The sequence below is a fragment of the Alexandromys fortis genome, unplaced genomic scaffold (genome assembly GCF_014885135.2).
Source record: "Alexandromys fortis isolate MF-2015 unplaced genomic scaffold, M_Fortis_MF-2015_v1.1 scaffold_100_3062768_6864082, whole genome shotgun sequence".
Classification (NCBI taxonomy): domain Eukaryota; kingdom Metazoa; phylum Chordata; class Mammalia; order Rodentia; family Cricetidae; genus Alexandromys; species Alexandromys fortis.
In genome coordinates this window covers 2,484,424-2,503,747 of record NW_026067993.1, presented here as the reverse complement: position 1 = coordinate 2,503,747, position 19,324 = coordinate 2,484,424, and the positions used below count along the sequence as shown (strand labels likewise).

Here is a 19,324-nt window from a genome sequence, read left to right as displayed (position 1 = left end):
TGACTGCCTGACTCGGCTTCTTTCTCCCAGCATTCTGTTCTGTTTACTCCATCCACCTAAGGGTTGGCCTATCAAATGGGCCTAGGCAGTTTCTTTATTAATTAACCAATGAAAGCAACAGATTAGAAAGAAATCACTCCCACATCATCGTAATTCTACGAATAGGAAGCCTTCTAATCCAATCCTCCTTTCCCATTTTAAGTTGTGAAACAGATATGTTGAGGATTTTCAGGTCTCCTCATTTTAATGCCACCCCCCTCCTGTGGTGTGACGGCGGAGTCTGACAGTCTCCTGAAGGCGAGCTCCTTGGAGCTCTGAGGTAACCTCATGCTTGGAGGAGCTGTTCCTTCTGCTCTCTGCACCTCTGCTCAGAACTGTCTAGTGGATGATCTAGTCTGCTCCTCTCCCTTGTCCAGCTTCTGTCACTGTGGCTGGCCAGGTTAGTCAGGAGGCCTGTGAGCTTATAGGCCCAGACACTGGCCCCAAAGAGCCTCACGTCCAAGTTGCTTCTCAGTCTACAAACGGAGCCGATAACCTTTTTAATATTTTTAATTCTTTTAATTTTTTTCAGTTTGTATTCATTTATCAAATGTTATTGAATGATACCAGGTTAGGACTGAGTACTGGCTAATGAGAAGGATCACATGTAAGGGGAAGAGGACAGAACACAAACCCAGAGCAAAGGCAGGGTAGATCGCGCAGGGCTCTCTGTGCTCAGCCATAGTCTTCTCTAAAACGTGCACATCGCTGGTGCGATACTAGCGTTTGGGACCGTAAATGTGCAAATATTTGTATTGGAATAATTATAGATGTGTTTTAGAATATATTAGAAAAAACATAATTATCACATCAAAACTATGATTTCCAAGATATTATTCTTCTGGTGAAACTAAATTATAATGCAAATCAAGTTAAAGAGAATATTAAGTCAATTATAGTACAGGTGTTAGGCAGCCTCGCCGAAGATCTCAAAAGTGGTGTTTACAGGGCTGGAGCCTGGGAACACACGGCTTACCAAGTAGAAAGGAGATGAGCGAAGGGCGCATCTGTACTCTCTGTTCCCAGGCTTTCCCCATCAGCTGCTCAAAACTGAGACGGGGAGAAGGGCCCTGGAGTGGCAGCAATGGCCTATGTTCCTCCAAATGTCCCTTGCTCCCCGAAGCGAACTACCTGTAGGAGCAACAGAGGAACCAGAGGCTGTCTTTTCTGTGGTCACGTGAAGTCGAACCACACAACTCATGTTGTTCACACGAGAGGTAGAGAGGGCTCCATTACACTGCATCCGACAAAAGGAATTTCTTTTCTAGGCAAGGCTCTCCCCAGTGGGTTATGTTCTTCCTTGTAGAATTTACAGCCTTAAGACCTCGCTGTCCCATGTCCTTTTGCAATGGACCACCGGCCTCTGTGATATCTCCGTTAGATAAATTAATCAGTCAATATCTAGAATTATTTCCCCTTGGAAGGTACCCTGTCTGAAGACCATGAGAAGCACACCCTATGAGAGATGACTGGCTTCAACCTGCCTTGAGGAAGGTAGTAGGGTGGGAGTTGAATACATGATCTTTTCCATGTTCTCACCCTTCAAGAGAGGAATCTTGGTAGTTCTAAAATGGCTAGGCATATGAAACCTCATAAGACAGTTTTCATTATTGCCTAGACGATCATTCTGAAACAACACAAGCCAGATGCTTACACACTCCAACACCATCTATTCAAAGGAAGGGTGCAAGACTAGGGGGAACAAGGGCTCTGCATTGGCTGCATGAATACTTCTACTCTTACCACCAAACTCTGAGCCAAAGCCACCTGCTCTTACAGGAGAAGGCTGGGTAGGAAGCGAGTGGGAAAGGGTTTGGTAAGAAAGCCCATCTCATGTTTTTTGCCCTTCATATCTGTTCCCGAGGACTTGACCTGGTAGGCTGTGATGCACAGGCCAAGTAAGCTCAGTCATGTGGTGGGCTCCGGCTTCACAGATCACAGACCCTGAAAACATTTACTCCCGAAAGAGCATGCCTGGAGCATGACTTAGCCCTGCAGACCCAGAAGTCAAATGCCCAACACCAGCCTCCAGGTGCTTTGCCCTCCTTTGAAGAGAATCCAGACTGAGCATGGCCAGAGGAAAAAGCGGGGTTCAGCCAGTGGAACAGAGTTTTGAAAGACATTTGCCCTTGACAGGCTGATTGCTCAGAGACAATCAGGAGAGACTAAAAGTAGGTGACAGGACACTGGATGATCTAAGCAAGGACTCAAGTGTTAATGCCGTTAAGTCTAGCTGAAGGGAGTGACCCGGGCCTGGGGTGAGATGAAAAAATCTCTCTTCAGAGCACTTTACAAAGAGGATTCAGAACTGTTTGCAAGGAATTTGGTTTTGTTTCTCAAGACAAGGCTTCTCTGTGTAACAGTCCTGGCTGTCCGGGAATTCACTTTGTAGTCCAGACTGGCCTCAAACTTACTGAAATCCACCTGCCTCTGCCTCCCAAGTGCAAGAATTTTTAAACCCTAATAACAGAGATACACACACTACTCTGAGGTAGCACTAGCAATTGTAACCATAAACAGAAAAAAACAAAAAGCCTTACTCCTGTCGGAACAGGGGACTCTCACTGCCACCTTCTTTGAAGTACCACTGGGACATGGAACTCCCACTTTGTCCCTGAGAACTCAGCTTAAGTGCCACCTTCATTGACCCTCTGACCCTCCATGCTACCCCTCACTACTCCCAACCATGAACTCAATTGTGTCTCTCGGCTGCTTTGCCTACTTTATAATTTAATTGCTGCCTTGTCTTCCTGTTCGGGGCTGTCTTTCTTGGTGGAAAATAAATTCCTTGAGCATAGCTACATTTTCCTAAAGCCTAGCAAAGTGCCTGGGCTGTACGACGGGCAGGAAACGGGTCAAGATGAATAAGTGAGTTTATAGTGGGCCCTTCCCGTCTCAACACTGAGGTATACGCGGTGAGTTTCCAAATCACAGCCAAATTAAATGTCCCATGAAAGTTGAAAATACTGCTTCAGGTCAAGTCTTGGTGATCTGGTTAGGGCTGCTCTCCTTTTTGGGACACCACGGGAAGGCAATTGGTTGTTATTGAATGACTGGGGGTAGCAGACTTACATTGCTGTTGAAGCACGATGGGAGGAAGCCCCAGCCCTGCCATCAAGGTCAGGAGCCCAGGCAGGTCTCTCTGTGAGACAGGATACTGAAAGTCACAGCATTCCATGAACTGGGAGGAGACGGTTCTACAGAATCACACAAAACACTTCCTCTTCTAGTGTGAACCCCCAGGCTTCTGCTCTCAGGATCCCTGCCCCCAAAGACTCCAGAATGGGCTGCAGGTACAATCTGGACTAGGTCTTCCTCTTATAGACTGGGCTGGGGGGTGGGGGTGGGGGCGGGGCAGAGAGGCCTAAACATCCCCGTGTCCAGACAGCGGTAAGCAAAGTCAGGACCCGTCCGTGCCATTCTCCGCTCAGTGACGCAGCACCATGGATTCCAGTCATGCAAGGACGTCTGAGGCTCACTGGAGAAAGAGGAAAGGCACAGCTCACTTTCACTCTCACTTCCTCAGTGTCCTCATGGGCTCCAAGCGACAGTGACATCGCATAGCAGTTAACCTTTTTAAGGTACACAGTTTAACGTCAGTCAGTCCGCCACTCTGCTGCGCAACCACCACCACCCCCAGACAGTTACAAGGTATTTTCATTCCTTTCATTCTACTCAATTGCACGGCCAATCTCTCCCTCCTCCAAGACTATCAACACCTGACTATTTCCCCTGGACCTGGATTTGCTTATGTAAATGTTTCATGTGAGTAGAATCCTTGCCTACTGTGGCTTTGAGTCTGGAGGTCTGGGTGTAACGTCTTCAGGGTCTATTGTGTTGCAGTGTGTATCAGCATATTGTTCCTTATGATGGATGAATAATATTCCACTTTGAACATACACAACATATTTTATCGTATCTGCCTTTGATTAAAGGTCAAGGACTGGGGTGATAAGAAATCCTTCATCCTGCACTACTTGATCCAGGCACCCAGAGGGCTCAGGCTCTTCTGGTGTTCAGGCGTTTATTGAATGCCCGCCACGCATAACGCTTGGTGAGGCTCCCAGGGCTGGCAGGACGATGTGCACCTCAGACTAGATGTCCCATTCCACACATCTGTAACCAGTTGTGAAGCTGGAAGCAACTTCTCCCCGTCTCTGGGTCTGTTGGTTTGCCTCTAAACCAGGATAAAGATTTGCCTTAATCCATTGGGGTGCAATAACACACTTACATCGTGGTTATGTGGTTTAAGACCAATGTAAGTCTATTTTTCACAGGTCTAGAAACTCGATTTCCAAGGTCAGGAAGTCAGAATGGTGATGCTCTGGTGAAGATTTTACTCAAAGATGGTTTTCTCAGGGCTACCACTGCCAGTTCTTCACTGTATCCCAGAGTGGTAGAAGGTGAGAGAGCTCCCTAGGCCCCTCTTAGGAGGACACTAATCCCATCCAGAAGCACCCTGCACCATGAACCAAACATGAGGCCTCCCCAAGTTACCACTCCGATGTCTTCAGAGTAAAGACTGAGTTTCAACAGATAGATTTTAACGCAGCACAAATATTCAATTGCACATCTGTCCATCTACTTGTGGTGGCTACTGGGAGGCCTGAATGCAATTGTTCCCCTAGCAGATTTTATTATGTCTTATCCAGAAGCAAACAAACCAACCTGCCCATCTACCATAAACCTGTAATGTATACCTGCCCATCTACCATATACATGTAAGGTATACCTGCCCATGTAACATATTCATGTAAGGTATACCTGCCCATCTACCATATACATGTAATGTATTCCTGCCCATCTACCATATACCTGCAGGGCATACCTGCCTGCCTACCAAACACCTATAAGGACAAGGTTATTTACAGTTGGCGGTGAAGTGGAGAAATATTTTCTACCTAATTTCTTTCAGGTGCAGCTTAGGGAAATACCTGGGTGGGCACAGAAGGCGCCTGACTGTGGGGTACTACTGTGAAGAAGACAGAAGAACTCAGTTGCCTCTCATTCAGACAAATGAGCTGGAAAAAAATAATAGCAAAAGCTACCCACTCTGTGATAATCCCTCTTCTTATCCCAAATTTTTAGCAGTTATCAAACTCAAAAAGGTCTGGGAGCAAGTGGGTTTTTATGAAGACCAAGAGAGACAACTGGGTCTTGTCCTCAAATGGATACAGGGCAGGTGTCAATGATACATGTCCTGTGGGCATTCACAGCAAGTATATTGTGCTATACATATTAGACATCTGCCACAGGATGTGTGCCCCGGTGTGGTGTCCCTGAGGGCCGGAGTATCCCCTCACTAAGGATACAGCGACTCATCGCCTTCCACCCCAGGCAGCCCTCTCTCCTGACGCTACCATCTTCCTTTCACTGTCGAGCACTTTGGGCTCAGAGGCCCTTCACGTGGCAGTCAAGGGAAGATAACCTCTGCACACCACAGACCCCTGGAGCGCACACATCGCTGCCACCCCATGTACACTCTGCTGTCAGCAGCAAAGACTTGTGAGGGAACAGCTTCCCTGAGGACTCAGCAAATGTCTTCTCTGCTGCTCAGTTGCCAGGTGACATGCTAGTTCCTGGCTCCACGAGCTCTGAGCCATTAGGATCGGTATGAGGCTTAGAGCCCTGCCTGACACGGTTGGCCTTATACCAGAGGCGATGTGGCTGCCTGTGAAACACTCCAAACTCTGACCAAGTCCATCCCCCCCCCTTGAATCCAATCTTAAGAAAAATCCATAAAAGCACAAAACTAAATAAATGCTAAGATGTTCCTTTAAAATGTATCCATAATGCTAAGCAGCTGGGGACATAAAATTCCAGCTATAGGTAAGAAGGAGAACGTTCCCCATGAATCACCACAATGGCATCTCTGGAGCCATAAAATGAAGATTGGAGCAATATGGCAAGTGTATATGATATTAAGTGGAAACACAAAATGCCGAATAGCATTTGCATGATGATTGCAACCACAGAAAAGATATATTGTGTACGCACGAGATGAGAGAAAATGAAAATGCCACCAACGACGAAAGACAAACAGGTAAGTTTTTCTTTAATGTTATCCTTGATGTACTTTGCTTAGTATTTCAGTAGGTTCAAACCTGTGCTCTTACCCAGCGGGGTATCTGCATCTGTTTTCCCCACCCAGTCGGATTTCATACATCTGCCGCTATCAAGATATTTATAGTTCAGTTTGTGCTGACTTGTTGCTAACTCTGTAAGTGAAACCCGTAGGACACCGGGCAAGCGGTGGCTCAGCAGCGGTGTCCCAGGCTGCTGATCTTGGGGAATGTTTAATGACACGGCCCTGAAAGGGCCATGGCACTCACAAACGGAAGGTACCTTTTGTGTTTGGAAAAAAGAATTATTTACCAAATAGGCCTGAGATAGCCTTCCCAGAAACCAGCATGTACAGAGGAGAGCTTCCAGACTGATCGATCCTGATCCTCTCAGAGTAAGTGTAATTCCAGTACTACTAGTCAGCCATACAGTGGTCCAGCACTGTCACAGAACAGGAGAAGGGCTTCAGTGCGATAGGAAGGCAAGGCAGAACCCCACAGCATCAGTGGGGAAGGTAGGACCAGCAACAAGAGAGCAAGCAGAGTCAGAAAATATCCCCAACCTGTTGTTGGTATAACAAACCATATCCAGTTCAGTCCAGCCCAGTACATGGGGGGAGCTAAAGACAAGACACTTAGAGAGAAGAATGCTAAGACACCACTCCCCCTCGCCCCAGCTACCCTCATGATACATGACTCCCCACCAAGATCTTCCAGAACTGGCCCAACACCTGAGAGGACAGTCCCCATCCGGCTCATTCTGAGGTTCCCTAAGAGCTTGAGAGGACAGTCCCCATCCGGCTCATTCTGAGGTCCCTTAATCGCCTACCAAAGCAACATTTAAGTGCCATCCCACATTTCCCTCAGGTAATCTTCAAGGGGGGGTCAAGCTAGAGGTCAGGGGTTACTCCAGGCTTGCCTGTGCTAAACGAGGTCTTCCGGCATGGAGAAGCAGGGTTTCCACTCTGAGGAGAAACACCTGGGAGGACAAATGCCCCCCAGAGAACTAACTCTGTGTGGATAGCGCTGCTTCATCCTGTTTACGCCAGTCAGGGAAAACCTCTGGTGATCATTGTTTGCCTGCAAATATCCCAGAGAACGAGGCGCCAGAGAATGGAAACACACACTGCTTCGGGGAGGAAGGAAGAGGGCAAAGTGGAAGAGGAGAACGCACTGAATTGGCCTCGTACTATCTGAGATTTCAAACTCTCCATTACTGCACTGGATAACTGTATGAATAATGAATTAGCAGTTAGATGAAATCAAACAAAATTAAAACTGTCAGGGCAGAACTGTCAACAGCATTCCCTCGTGTTAGAGGCTGAGACTAGCCAGTCGACAGCATACTGGGGGACTAAAAACTAAGAAGAGAAACACCAAGACGACAACAAATGTGTGCTTTGCCTAAGGGACCGCCATCATCAGGCTGATGACTACTCCTTGAAATGCTCTCTTTACAATTATGGCAGCACTACACCATAACATGATCATATACACCCCTTTAAGGAGAATTAAACTCATTGTCACCTAAAAACCCATAATGAGCCATAATCAGAACCTCTAGTGCAGAGGCAGTGTCTGCAATATCAAGGAAGAAATTTGATGGCAGTCAAAGTTTGCCACCAAGGTGCGGAGCATTGGCCGCTCGGGGACAGCCTTCTATAGCCATATAACCACACGTGAGGCTCAGCTCAAGTCTACATGTCTGCCCACGTTGATTTGGACGTGCTGTGCAGTGGGACAGGTCTGAGACACTGAGGGGACTTCACTGTTCTTCCCGTGTGCCTGAGGCTATCTCAAGCTTCTACCCTGCACCTACAGTAACTATAGCCACATCTACTTAATGTTCAAGTGCTCCTTGTGGCTCCTGCCTATCTCGTGACTCTCCTCACTGGTATTCAAAACCTCTAAAATATTATTCTCGCCCATTTCCCAGTCCTAAGTCCTTCCTTCCCCCCTTGTATCCAGCTACGCCTATCTCTCTACAGGCATTGTCAGAGCCTCAAACTTCCCTTTAACCAAGTCTTCCCAAAGTAGTTGCTTCTTGTAGAAATTAAATCTCTTCTTTCCACGCTCTCAAAATGCTACTTCTCCGATCCTAGCTTTTTTCCCCACCCCTACCCGCTCCCCAAATGTCATCTTTTCTACAGTACCTGGACTGATGCATTCCTCTATTCCTCCAAACACCTCATGTTGCCAGAGTCATTTGAGAAGGGGGAGCCTCACCTGAGAAAATGCCTCCGTCACATTAGACCATGCAAGCAAGCAAGCCTATGGTGCCTGATTATTGAGTGATGTGGGAGGGCCCCACTCACTGTGGGCAGTAGCACCCCTGGGCTGGTGGTCCCAGGTGCTATAAGAATGTAGGTCGAGCAAGCTATGAGGAGCAAGCCAGTAAGCAGCATCGCTCCGTGACCTCTGCATCAGTTCCTGCCTCCAGGATCCTGCCTTGAGATTCTGCCCTGACTTCCTTCAGTGAAGAACAGGAAACTTAAGATAAAGTAAACCCGAGTTGATTTTGGTCAGTGATGTTTTAGGATACCAATAAACTCTGACTAAGAGATGTAGTCAAGAGGACTTTCCCTCCACAGACTCCTGTGTTAGTGGGAGAGCTGCTCTGGCAGGCCGGTTCAAGTCTCTCATGAATCTCTGTGTGTCTGAACAATCAAAGCCGAAGGCCACATAAAGATCTTTTCTGCCTTCATCCCACTGCCAAGTTCAATATCAGGTTGAGTGAGGTCTTCCCGGAAGTCCCTCGCCTGGCTGCAGAAAAGGCCTCCTTCCGGGGGCTGAGCAAGGCTTACAGTTCTTGCCCAAAGAAAGATAGCTCTCGGTCTGGGCAGTCCGTGTTTTTCCTCAACACAATTCTGAGTCTTGCAGGCCCTCTGGCCTGCCTGGCACAGGTGAGGCGCTTGAGGAGAGTCACCTTTCTCCCTTGAGTTCCAAAGGCTACTGTTTTCTCATGGGAGGTAGGAAAGGCAAATTCATGGGGCATACCGCACCGTCCATAAGTCTCAGCCTTTGGCCCTTATTCACCAGACTGAGCAGAGCGCTAATTCTTGTGTTCACAGAGAGACAAGCTGTTGGCGAGGCCAGGAGGTCAAAGCGGGATTCCTTTACTCATGCGTCCTTCAGGGAAAAGACAGAATTCGATTTCAATCTGTTTTCTGGGTAACTCAGCGTCAAAAAGCAATGAGGCCAGGGACTTTGCCAAGTCTTTGTTTTGTTTTGTTTTCCCCTTTCCTCCAATCAGCGCTGGGCGCTGAGGAGTGGGTGGGTGTGAGGAGTGGGGGCTACACTGTCAGGACTGGGAGGGAATGCTGAGCCGGCAGAAGTGGTCCATTGAGAGCTTCACGGGTGGCACCCCCTGCCTACCGCCACAAGGGTAGCTCTGTCCTGCAGGCCTGGGGCTCTATCCCAGTCCCACTGGCTGAGAGGGAACAACATTTCCTTATAAGGCCCCGGGTTGCCTTGCCAAGGCTGGACGGCTCCAAGAGACTGTAGCTTTCCATTCTCCTCGACCGGCTCCAGTGCAGGCCTTGAATGTAGCCCTTGTTGTCAGGCCCCTCCTCTGTCCACAGCCCCCACCCCACCCCACCCCACCCCACCCCACCCACTTCCACTCTCTGCCAGGGCCAGCCCCACTGGCTCAGGATAAACAGCCCAGAGGCCTCTCCCACGCATGGCCCGCTGTGGCTCAGGCCTGCTGGAGGCAGCACAGGGTAGAGAAAAACAGCGTCAGTGCTGCGCTCCGGCCTGCCCTGTGGTTACCTTACACATAAATGTGGCTTCGGCAAAGGTCCTGACTTCTGGGAGCCTGTTTCCTCTTTTGGAGAATGAGTATCCAACTAACCAGTTAGCCTGTAACCTGACTTCACTGTTTGATTGTTTGATACTGTATTCATTACCCCCAAGGCCTGATTCCTCTCAGATCTCTCTGCCAGCCTCTCTCTCTCTCTCTCTCTCTCTCTCTCTCTCTCTCTCTCTCTCTCTCTCTCTCTCTCTCTCTCTCTCTCTCTCTCTCTGTTTCTCCTCTCAAGGGCATGCAGAGGCTAGGGGTTGACATCTTCCCCCACCAAAAGGACTCTCGTTTATTCTCATAGGGAATTATCCTCACAGGGTTCCTCTCTACTGATGTTTTTCTCGCCTCCTGGGAGGGAAAACATGGGTTGCCTTGCTTTGTCGCCCCAATATTTGTGTGTACCTCTCACGGTTTTTCATACTGCTTCATGAAAGGCCCTTATACGAATGCCCGGCATACCAAAAGGCACAGTGGTTGTGCAAATATTTTATAAAGTATTAAGTTTTGTGCACAAGCAGGCAGGTGATACAGTGAAGGGCCCCTTCATATAGCATGGTGGATAGGGACACTCTCAGTCTCAGATTTTACACTTGGTTATATTCTCCAGCCTTTGCCCCATCTCTCCACTTCTGCATCCTGAATTCCAGACTGCCTGCAAGTCCTCAGGCAAGGGGAGATCTCTATCTCTGAGTCCTTATTTAGCCCCCAGAAGTCTGGGTGTTGGAGGCTAAAAGGAACCTATCCACCATTTCTGACCTGGAGCTCATGGCTGCCGTATGGCATCACAGTGAGTGGATAAAGGGGCCCTGAGTTGCCCGCCCCACTTCTGGTACACATGCTAGGCTTACCATAGCGTTCACAGAAAGGAAAGAAAATCTTGCGACTTTGAAGTTTCGGCACGCTAATTAATGCAATTCCAACATTGGCATTCAAGAACATGAAACCCCGCTTTTGAAAAAGTGCCTTCATCATGGGTCAGCTATGGCTTGAGACCTTATCTGGGGTCTCTGACTCCAGTTTCCATTCTGCAACTATGATGATGGATGAACCTGCATCTCGTCAAGCTGGATCCTTAAGGCACCGGGATGCTGTGAGTTCCAAATAAGGAATTCCAGTCTCCACAGGGCAAATCTTTCTAACCTAGGACTCTGCGAGTCACCAGGTCAGTGGTCCTCAAGCACAGTGTGGTTAGGTACTGCAGAATGGCCAGCCTCATGCCTCACATCCCAGACTATGTAAAAGACAAAAGACTTATTCCTGATTTTTAAAAAATGCCCTATTCTTCCTCCATGTTCTCTTTATGCAAAGATGGTGTTTGTGGAGCAGCGCCAACTGATCATGAACTATATTCTGACACCACTATTCACAGAGCCAAAGTCAGAACACAAGGTAGGATCTACCTTGGGGCCCAACCGAAAGGAGACCTTGTTGTCGTTGTTAGGGGAAGAATGCGCTGGAAATGCCTCAGGGCCGACTCTGCAGTGAGCAAGAGGTATAAGCAACAAGGAGCAAGGAGCCGGGAGACTAAACTTGTGTCTCATTTCTGGTGCTCAGTGGGAAGCCTAAAGCAAGCCAATTGTCTGAAAGGGATTTGTTTCCTCTACTGCACAGAGCTAGTGGTGATGTCACCCAGCATTCCCCTCCAAAGGCCGTGAGTTAAACCAGCCAGGATCCTGGCTACGGCAGTGCGAAGAAACAAGACCTATTTACGTTAATGGCCAGTGCTTCTCTCTCTGGGCTTGTTCTCCTGGCTGCTGAACACACACACATGCACACACACACACACAGTGCTTTCCTCTCTAGGTTCCTGTAATGTCCGCTCCCCCAACTCTTTCATGGCCTCTGGAACCCATGTCATCACTGATAACTTTCCAGGAAATCGAGGTGGGTGGAGGAGGGCCCCTGCTGAGGAATTGCTTCAAGAGTCTGCAGAGGAAAGATGAGAACCACGCCTTCTCTCACTATGGTCCTCTCTGCTTCCTTCCCAGATACAGAGACAAGGAGTTCGCCAGCTGGGCTCTGGGAAGACTGAGTAGCTAACCTGGGAAATCATTTCTATGAAACGTCATCTCTCAAAAACAAACACAAACAATATACAAGTTTAGGACAGCTATGTAATTTATTGCTAAAGCAGATAAACAGCTCTGAGAACAAAAATTTATAATATTGGCAATCACACCAGGATGGTTATGGACAGGACGATCTCAAGAAGGCAAGTACACACAACATCTTACTGAGCACTGCTTCGGCCTGTGCTGTCATAAAAACAAAATAATCCCAAGGAAAGGAGAACTGTTTCTTCTGTGTCCTCTTAGCCCCTTTTAATGACCCTGTAGATTATCTTTACGCTGTTCTTCGTCATTCAGTACAAAGTCTAAATTTAAAAAACTCTGCGTGTAACAGGACACAGCTACCTCTTCTGTCCTTGTAATAAGTGGGTGTTGCTCTCAGTTTCCCTGTGGGAAACGCAATGTCTTGGTACCGGGTGTGTACCTCTTATTGTTCACAGGGAGACACTTGATTCACAGATGCACACTAGCTCTACTCAGGACCCTTGCACCTAGAAAGTTCCTTCTTTTCCTTGACTACGACAGCCAAGGCAGATTCTTTTAAAGGACCCCTGAGGCCCAAGGATGACTAAAACCTTAAGAATGCGCTAAATTGAAAATGAGGAAACCAAAGCCCTAAGACTGTTTTGTACAAAATTACCCAACAGGACCCAGATCCAGGTACAGAGTTCAGATCACCAACCCCTCCAGCATTCCCTTAGGGTCTGTCAGCCCAACAGAAGTATGCGCACAGGAGAGCATCCCTGTCAGGGACCCAAAAACTATGATTTGGTTTTCTAAAGTAAAAGAATTGCATGCTATTCCGATTCTTTTATCTTAGAAAAAAATGAAAATTAAAGAGTATTTAGGTCTAGAGTAGTGGTTCTCAACCTTCTTCATGCTGAGACCCTATAATACAGTTCCTCATGTTTCAGTAATCTCCCTACCATAAAAGTATTTCGTCACTACTTCACAACTGTAACTTTGCGACTGTTATGAATAATAATGTAAATATCTGATATGCAGGATATGTGATATGTGATCCTGTGCAGGTTATGACCATCAGGTTATGGCCTAGCATATTAAAACATACACATCATACACACCCATATTTCCAGCAAAGATTAAATAAAATGCAATATCCTTGTAAGTAAAGTTTCCATAATTCAAAATTCTTACCAGAGCCTTGGAGTGCAAAGCAAAAAGAAACTTACAACGTCATTGCAACATGGACATTTGGAAAGTGGCGAACTCTGCACTTGGGTTCTGGCTTGTATGACAAACTCCTCCTCTGTCATACAACCTCAGGCCATGCCAGTTACCTTTTCCGGGCTTCAACACCTTCATCTGTAAAATGAAAGCTTGGAGCTTTCATTTTAGGAAATGCCTGAAATCCCCCCAGTTCTAACGCCTGTGAGCTCAAGCCCGTTCAGTGCTTTTGAATGGGAATCATGCTCTTTTCTAATGTTATGGATTTGATGCGGGTCCCTGGCAGCTTGCTGCGGGGTCAAGACCGTGCAGCAGGTCTACAAATCAAGGTGGCTGGTCCCCAGCCATGTGGCGGCTGGCTTGTCCCCGGCGAGTGGTATGGGCAGGCAGCGGGTGGGAGGCACAGATGCTGCAAGTCTCCAGGACTGCTGAGGACCCAAAAGCAGCCAGTCCCAGAGACCACACGCTAGGGAAGGTGGCTGGTCCCCAGTGGCGACAAACAAATAGGCGGTGGGCAAGAGCAACAGATAGGCACATCGTGTAGAGTAAAGCTGGACATTTATTGGGGGGGAGTTATGGCCATCTCACAGGAGCCACAGCCTAGGAGAAGTCTGACCATCACAACTGGCCAGTGAATAGCTGATGCCTTCTTGCTTCCACTCCTTCTCCCTGCTGTCAATCACTGCAGGTGACCACGTGTCAACCACGGCAAGTTGTTGACACTACCAGTGCCAGGCAGAAAGAAGCAAAGAAGCAGGTCACCTGCCACAGCACAAACAAGAGATACTGGGTAAATCAGAGGTATTAGCCATGTGGCCCCATTAGTTGATTGCTTGTAAATTCGTATGGCTCCAGTAATCCTTTCTTAAGGACTGATCATTTATTTCCTTCCTTCCTTTGCAGGTGACATGACCACCATGGTAGGGAACTGTTCTTATAAGGTAAAAGGACAACTCAATGACACTCATCCGTGTAGCTGTTTATGTCTAAATCGTTCTGAAAGTGGAACAGAGAAATCCCAAAAGCATGCACACACGTGGTTTGTTTCATCTTAAGGACCAACAGCCTAGCTTGTGGTTCCGAGCTGAAGGTTTGGATCCATGACATTAGATCTGTGTCTTTCCATTCAGAGACAGGTGGAGTCAGGTGGGCTTGGCAGCCATCATTTCTACTTGCTCTGCATCCACCTGTAGCGAGTCTTTCTCTGTCTCGCCTGCCAGCTCCCAAATAATGACATGGATACTTCTTACTAATTATAAAAGCTTAGACTTATCTCAACTAGCTCTTATAACTTTAATTAACCCATTCTATTCATCTACAGTCTGTCACATAGATTGATCCTCATGTTTCTTGTACACCTAGATTCCAGGAGCACCAAGAAACCAAGAGACTCTGTAGTCAAATGGTTGAGTTACATGGGAATCGGAAAAGTTGGGGAAGGGAAGCTCCGGGACTGGAAAGGTTAGAGTAGGGCGAGCTGTGTTGGCCAGGAGGACTCTGTAGCAAGTCCTTGTGGCATTGAGGACCTAGTGGCCAGCATCACTTTTGATGTGTTTAGATGAGTACCCCAGTTAGCTATTTGTCCTGGATTTCTTTGAGACCTGACATTTTTTTCCCTTCCTTCCTCCCTTCTTCCCTCCTTACCTCTCTTCCTCCCTCCCTCCCTCCCTCCCTTCCTTCCTTCCTTTCTTTTTTTATTTTGTTTTGGTTTTTGAGACATGGTCTCTCTGGATAGCCTTGGCTGTCCAAGAACTCACTATGTAGACCAGACTGGCCTTGAACTCATGGAAATTTGTCTATCTCTGCCTCTCCAGTGCTAGAATTAAAGGCGTGGGCCACCACACCCCACAACTTCAGTTTTTTAATCTATGAAGTGTAGACTTCATAGAACTATTATAAATCTTATTAACAAAACCACTTGTGTACTTTATCAAGCCTACTACACCACATAGAGTAGTGTTGGCCAATGTTGTTGCTTTATGTTAGCTTGAAATATCATCAAGAAACAAGCTGTCAGGACTAGAGAGATGGCACTGTGCTTACGAGTATTGACTGCTCTTCCAGGAGCCCTGGATTTGAGTCCCAGGACCACTCACATGATGACTCACAACCATCTGTAACTTCAGTGCCATGGAACTCACCAAGTACACACGGTAGTATGTACATATCCAGGCAAACACTCACACACATAAAATAAAATTAATATTTTTGAAAAAAGAAATAGAATATTTTGATAAGAAAGCCCAGGACCAGAAGGACTTACCTAGGGAAGCATAGTACCTGGCTGAAAAACTAGATCCAGCTCAAAACTCACGTGGTCCTTTTTCGTTAGCATTTTTAAAAATGGAGACATATATTTATATATCTTTATGGTACACAGTATAATAGTGTGCTATGTATAATGGTTAAATCAAGGCAACCAAAGCTCTTTTATCTCATCAAACATTAGTTACTTTACATGCTGGGGACTTTATATTCTTCTACTTACTTTGAAGTACAGCATAGATTACTATAACCAACAGTTATCCTGCTCTGCTGTAGAAAACCAAAACTAACTGTGTTTATCCAGCTTCTGTCTGTCTGTCTGTGCCCTGCCTTTCTCACTCTCTCTTAGCCACTAATACTTTCCATTCTTCTATGGGACTAACTTTACAGTTTCCACAAGTGGGGGAAGAGATGCCAACTCACATGGTTCTTTAAACTATGCACCGAGCCGAGACGCAATGTTAAGTGTGTCTACTTGTTTACACTCTCATTCATTTTTCTGTCTTTCTTAGTACACGAATGTGCACTTGTTCATTCAGCAAATATTCCCTGAGCATCACGATTCTCTTTCTTACTAAAACCCATCATTACTAAATCCTTCATTGCTAAAACCCAGATGTGGGTTCTATTCCCCAGCTCTTGTTCACTGCTGAGGACAGTGACAAGTGGCTTCTCTTTAAGCTTCAGATTCTCAGGAAACCTGATAAGATATCTCTCAGGCTCCTTCCAAAACAAGTGCCTATTGGCTGTCCTTGAATTACATACCCGGAAGACAGCAAGATGCAGATGATAGCCCTTGCCTCCTGGGAGTTCATAGTCCTGTGGAAAAACAACAACAACACAACTGGCAGGCACTTGGTTCCTCATGTTAAAGAGTAGCGTTTGCACCTAAAAAATAACTTTATGACCGAATCAGTGTGATGCAGCTCATAATCCAGGATTATCAGGAGAGCTATTTTCTCATCATTATCCCCAAGATGAATGAACGGTCATGGACGGAAACTTCCAATAAAGCTGAACCCTGGTGGGTTTTTTTGGTCCTGTGAAGACAGGGCCAACATTTTGTTTGGACCATGCTGAGTTTTTAAAAATTTAAGTCAACATTTAGCAGCTGCGAATTTCCTCATTAAAATTCAGGTTTCTGGCTGTCCTTGCAAAAGCTTGCAATCTATCAGCCCTGGCTGCGGTGCAGATGATGGCACTACTAGGTTAAGAGCTTCGCTTTTTCCTTTTAGAGTAAATGGGATCGTTTAAAGATTTATTTAAATTTTGTCTGTGTGTGTGTGTGTGTGTGTCCACATGCGTGCAGGTGGCCTCGGAGGCCAGAGAGAGCACCAGATGCCCTGGAGCTGGAGTTAGAGGTAGCTGGGATCTAACTGACATGGATTCTGCATACCGAACTCAGGTCCTCTGCAAGATTGACAAGTGCTCTTAAACACAGAGTCCTCTCTCTAGTCCTACCCCAGGTCTCTACTTGATGATCCAGTGACAACATCAAACTTCCTACACCCAAAACAAGAATTTTATAGTCCCCCCAAAAGTCTACGGCAGCCGTTCTCAAGCTGTGAGCTGCGACCAACCTTTCCATGGAGGTCACATATCAGATATCCTGCATATCAGATATTTACATTATGATTCATAACAGTAGCAAAGTTGCAGTGGTGAAGTAGCAACAAAATACTTTTTATGGTGGTGGGGTGTTGGGGTCACCACAACATGAGGAACTGTATTAAAGGATCCCAGCATTAGGAAGGTTGAGAGCCACTGGTCCATGGTGTTCCACCACTAAGTTCCTCCCACCCAGCTCCCAGCTAAAAAGCTCTGCCCCTGAGTCCTTCTCAGTCTCTTCTTCCCACCCAGACATACCAACTCCTAAGTTTACCTTAAAAGGTCTAGTTCCCTGCAAGCCAACTCAACAACCCCAAATAGGCCCATTAACTCTCACCTAGAGGCCTGCTTGTTTCTTTTCTGCTTGCCTGCTCAGCTTCCTATACTCACTTTCCAGAAGATATCCAGAGGGACCTTTTAAGACCATAAATTAGATCATTTACTTCCTTGTTTCTTCCCATCCAAGGGCTTACCACTGATCTCAGAAGCCCTATTCCTCCATGTTGTCTGGCACTTACCCACCAGCCTCTCTGTCACCCCCTCAAGCTTGAAATCTTTCCATCCTCCGTGTCCTGGCTCACCATTAATTACCTGCTGATTTTTTTCCCTTTGTCCATGAATATTTGTCATCATCAGTTCCTTCTCTCTACTCACCCTAATCCCCGTTCCATCAGCCTGCCAGTTCTCTCTCTCTCTCTCTCTCTCTCTCTCTCTCTCTCTCTCTCTCTCTCTCTCTCTAGTAATTGAATGAATTAAGTTAAGGGCAAAGTGAAGAACTTTGATAATTCAATTGTTTTCTTCTGGCTCTAACATTTTGCAAGCCTCTAGGCTTAAGGGTGTATTTTCATACTTACTGGTGCGGTTCATCCCCCGACAAGTAGAAGGGCAGTAAATGAATGGGGAAAGAAGGCACCAGCATTCAGTAGCAGGGGAGACTCCCTGGAGGCAGTGACAGCTGCAGTGGAATTTTTCAGTGCTCAGAATTACTTAGCAGAAAGCATTCATTATCTTACAAGATCTCAACTTCATTTCAATCGCCAACTGCTCTACTGAGCTTAAAATGTCATTGTGTTGGGAGGAACTTGATGGGCACACTTTTCAGGAATATCTGTCTTCTAAACTACATTGTCCTTAAATGACAGTGAGCGTGGGGGGGGGGGTGGTGCATGCAAGTGTGCATGCGTGTGTTTCTGTGTGTGTGCATGCACGCACGCATATGTGTTGATTACCAGCTTTATTTTGACACAGATAAGAGCTTACCGAATTGGCCCAGAGGCCCACTGACTTGACCCCCTTCGCTGGCTCCATATCTGAAGGATCTGTTCCACACCTCGGAGAAGACACACTTAGGACAGGAAATGAGTCATCTGTGTCCCACAGGACCGCTCACAGGTTGGACTATACTAAATGTGAAACATGCTGGAACAAAGTCGTGACATGTTTGTTCCTTCCCACACCGCGCGACATTTCACAACCCCCTAGTCCTTTGCCCTGAAGCTTTTACAGGTTTACAGATGTCATTTAAGGACAAATTTGAGCCTCTTGGTCTATAAGGGGGAACCTGAGCCCAGAGAAGGCAAGTGCCTTGTCCAAGTTTACACAAATGTTCTATGGAGTCAGCATTTAATAACTGCCCTGCACACCAGTTAAATGTTCTATAGCAACATGTAAACTTGTTGTGGGATATTAGTTTAAAACATTTACATTTGTTTATGCTGTGAAATATTTAAGGATGCAAAGATGTGTTGCGTTCTTTTATGTTGTGTTTGTTTCACTCTGCAAAGCCGTGTAACTTTGCCTGTCTAAAAGATCAGATTGATCTAATAAAGAGCTAACAGGCCAATAGCTAGGAAGGAGAGGGATAGGTGGGCCTGAAAGTCGGAGAGAATGAATAGGGTGAGAAAGCTAGGCTAGAGAGAGAAAAGCCAGGCGCGAGAAAAGGAGGAGAGGAGGACGCCAAGAGCCAGCCGCACAGCCAGCCACAAAGTAAGAAGAAAAGAAAGAGATGTATAATAAAGATAAAAAAAAAAGCCTACAGGCAAAATGTAGACTAGAAACAGGATAATTTAAGTTAGAAAAACTGGGTAGAAACAAGTCAAGCTAAGACCAGGCATTCATAAGTAAGACTAAGTCTTCATGCATTTCTTTGGGAGTTGAGTAGTGGGCTCTCAAAGAGTAAATAAAGAAAAAAGATACATAAACTGATTGCTAAAACTCAGTGTACTTTTTTGTTTAGTGCTTATATGTAGTTTGGTGATTTATTTATGACTATATGTAATTGAAAAGAATTT

General features: G+C 46.4%; 1 long non-coding RNA gene across 1 annotated transcript; it reads right to left on the bottom strand.

Moving 5' to 3' along the window:
• Positions 1 to 13,733: 13,733 nt before the first annotated feature.
• LOC126512291 (uncharacterized) lies at positions 13,734 to 18,410 on the bottom strand. The gene is made up of 3 exons (XR_007594991.1): positions 18,294 to 18,410; positions 16,191 to 16,244; positions 13,734 to 13,922 (listed from the first exon to the last, which is right to left on the bottom strand). It is a non-coding gene; the product is annotated as an uncharacterized lncRNA (long non-coding RNA).
• Positions 18,411 to 19,324: the final 914 nt, after the last annotated feature.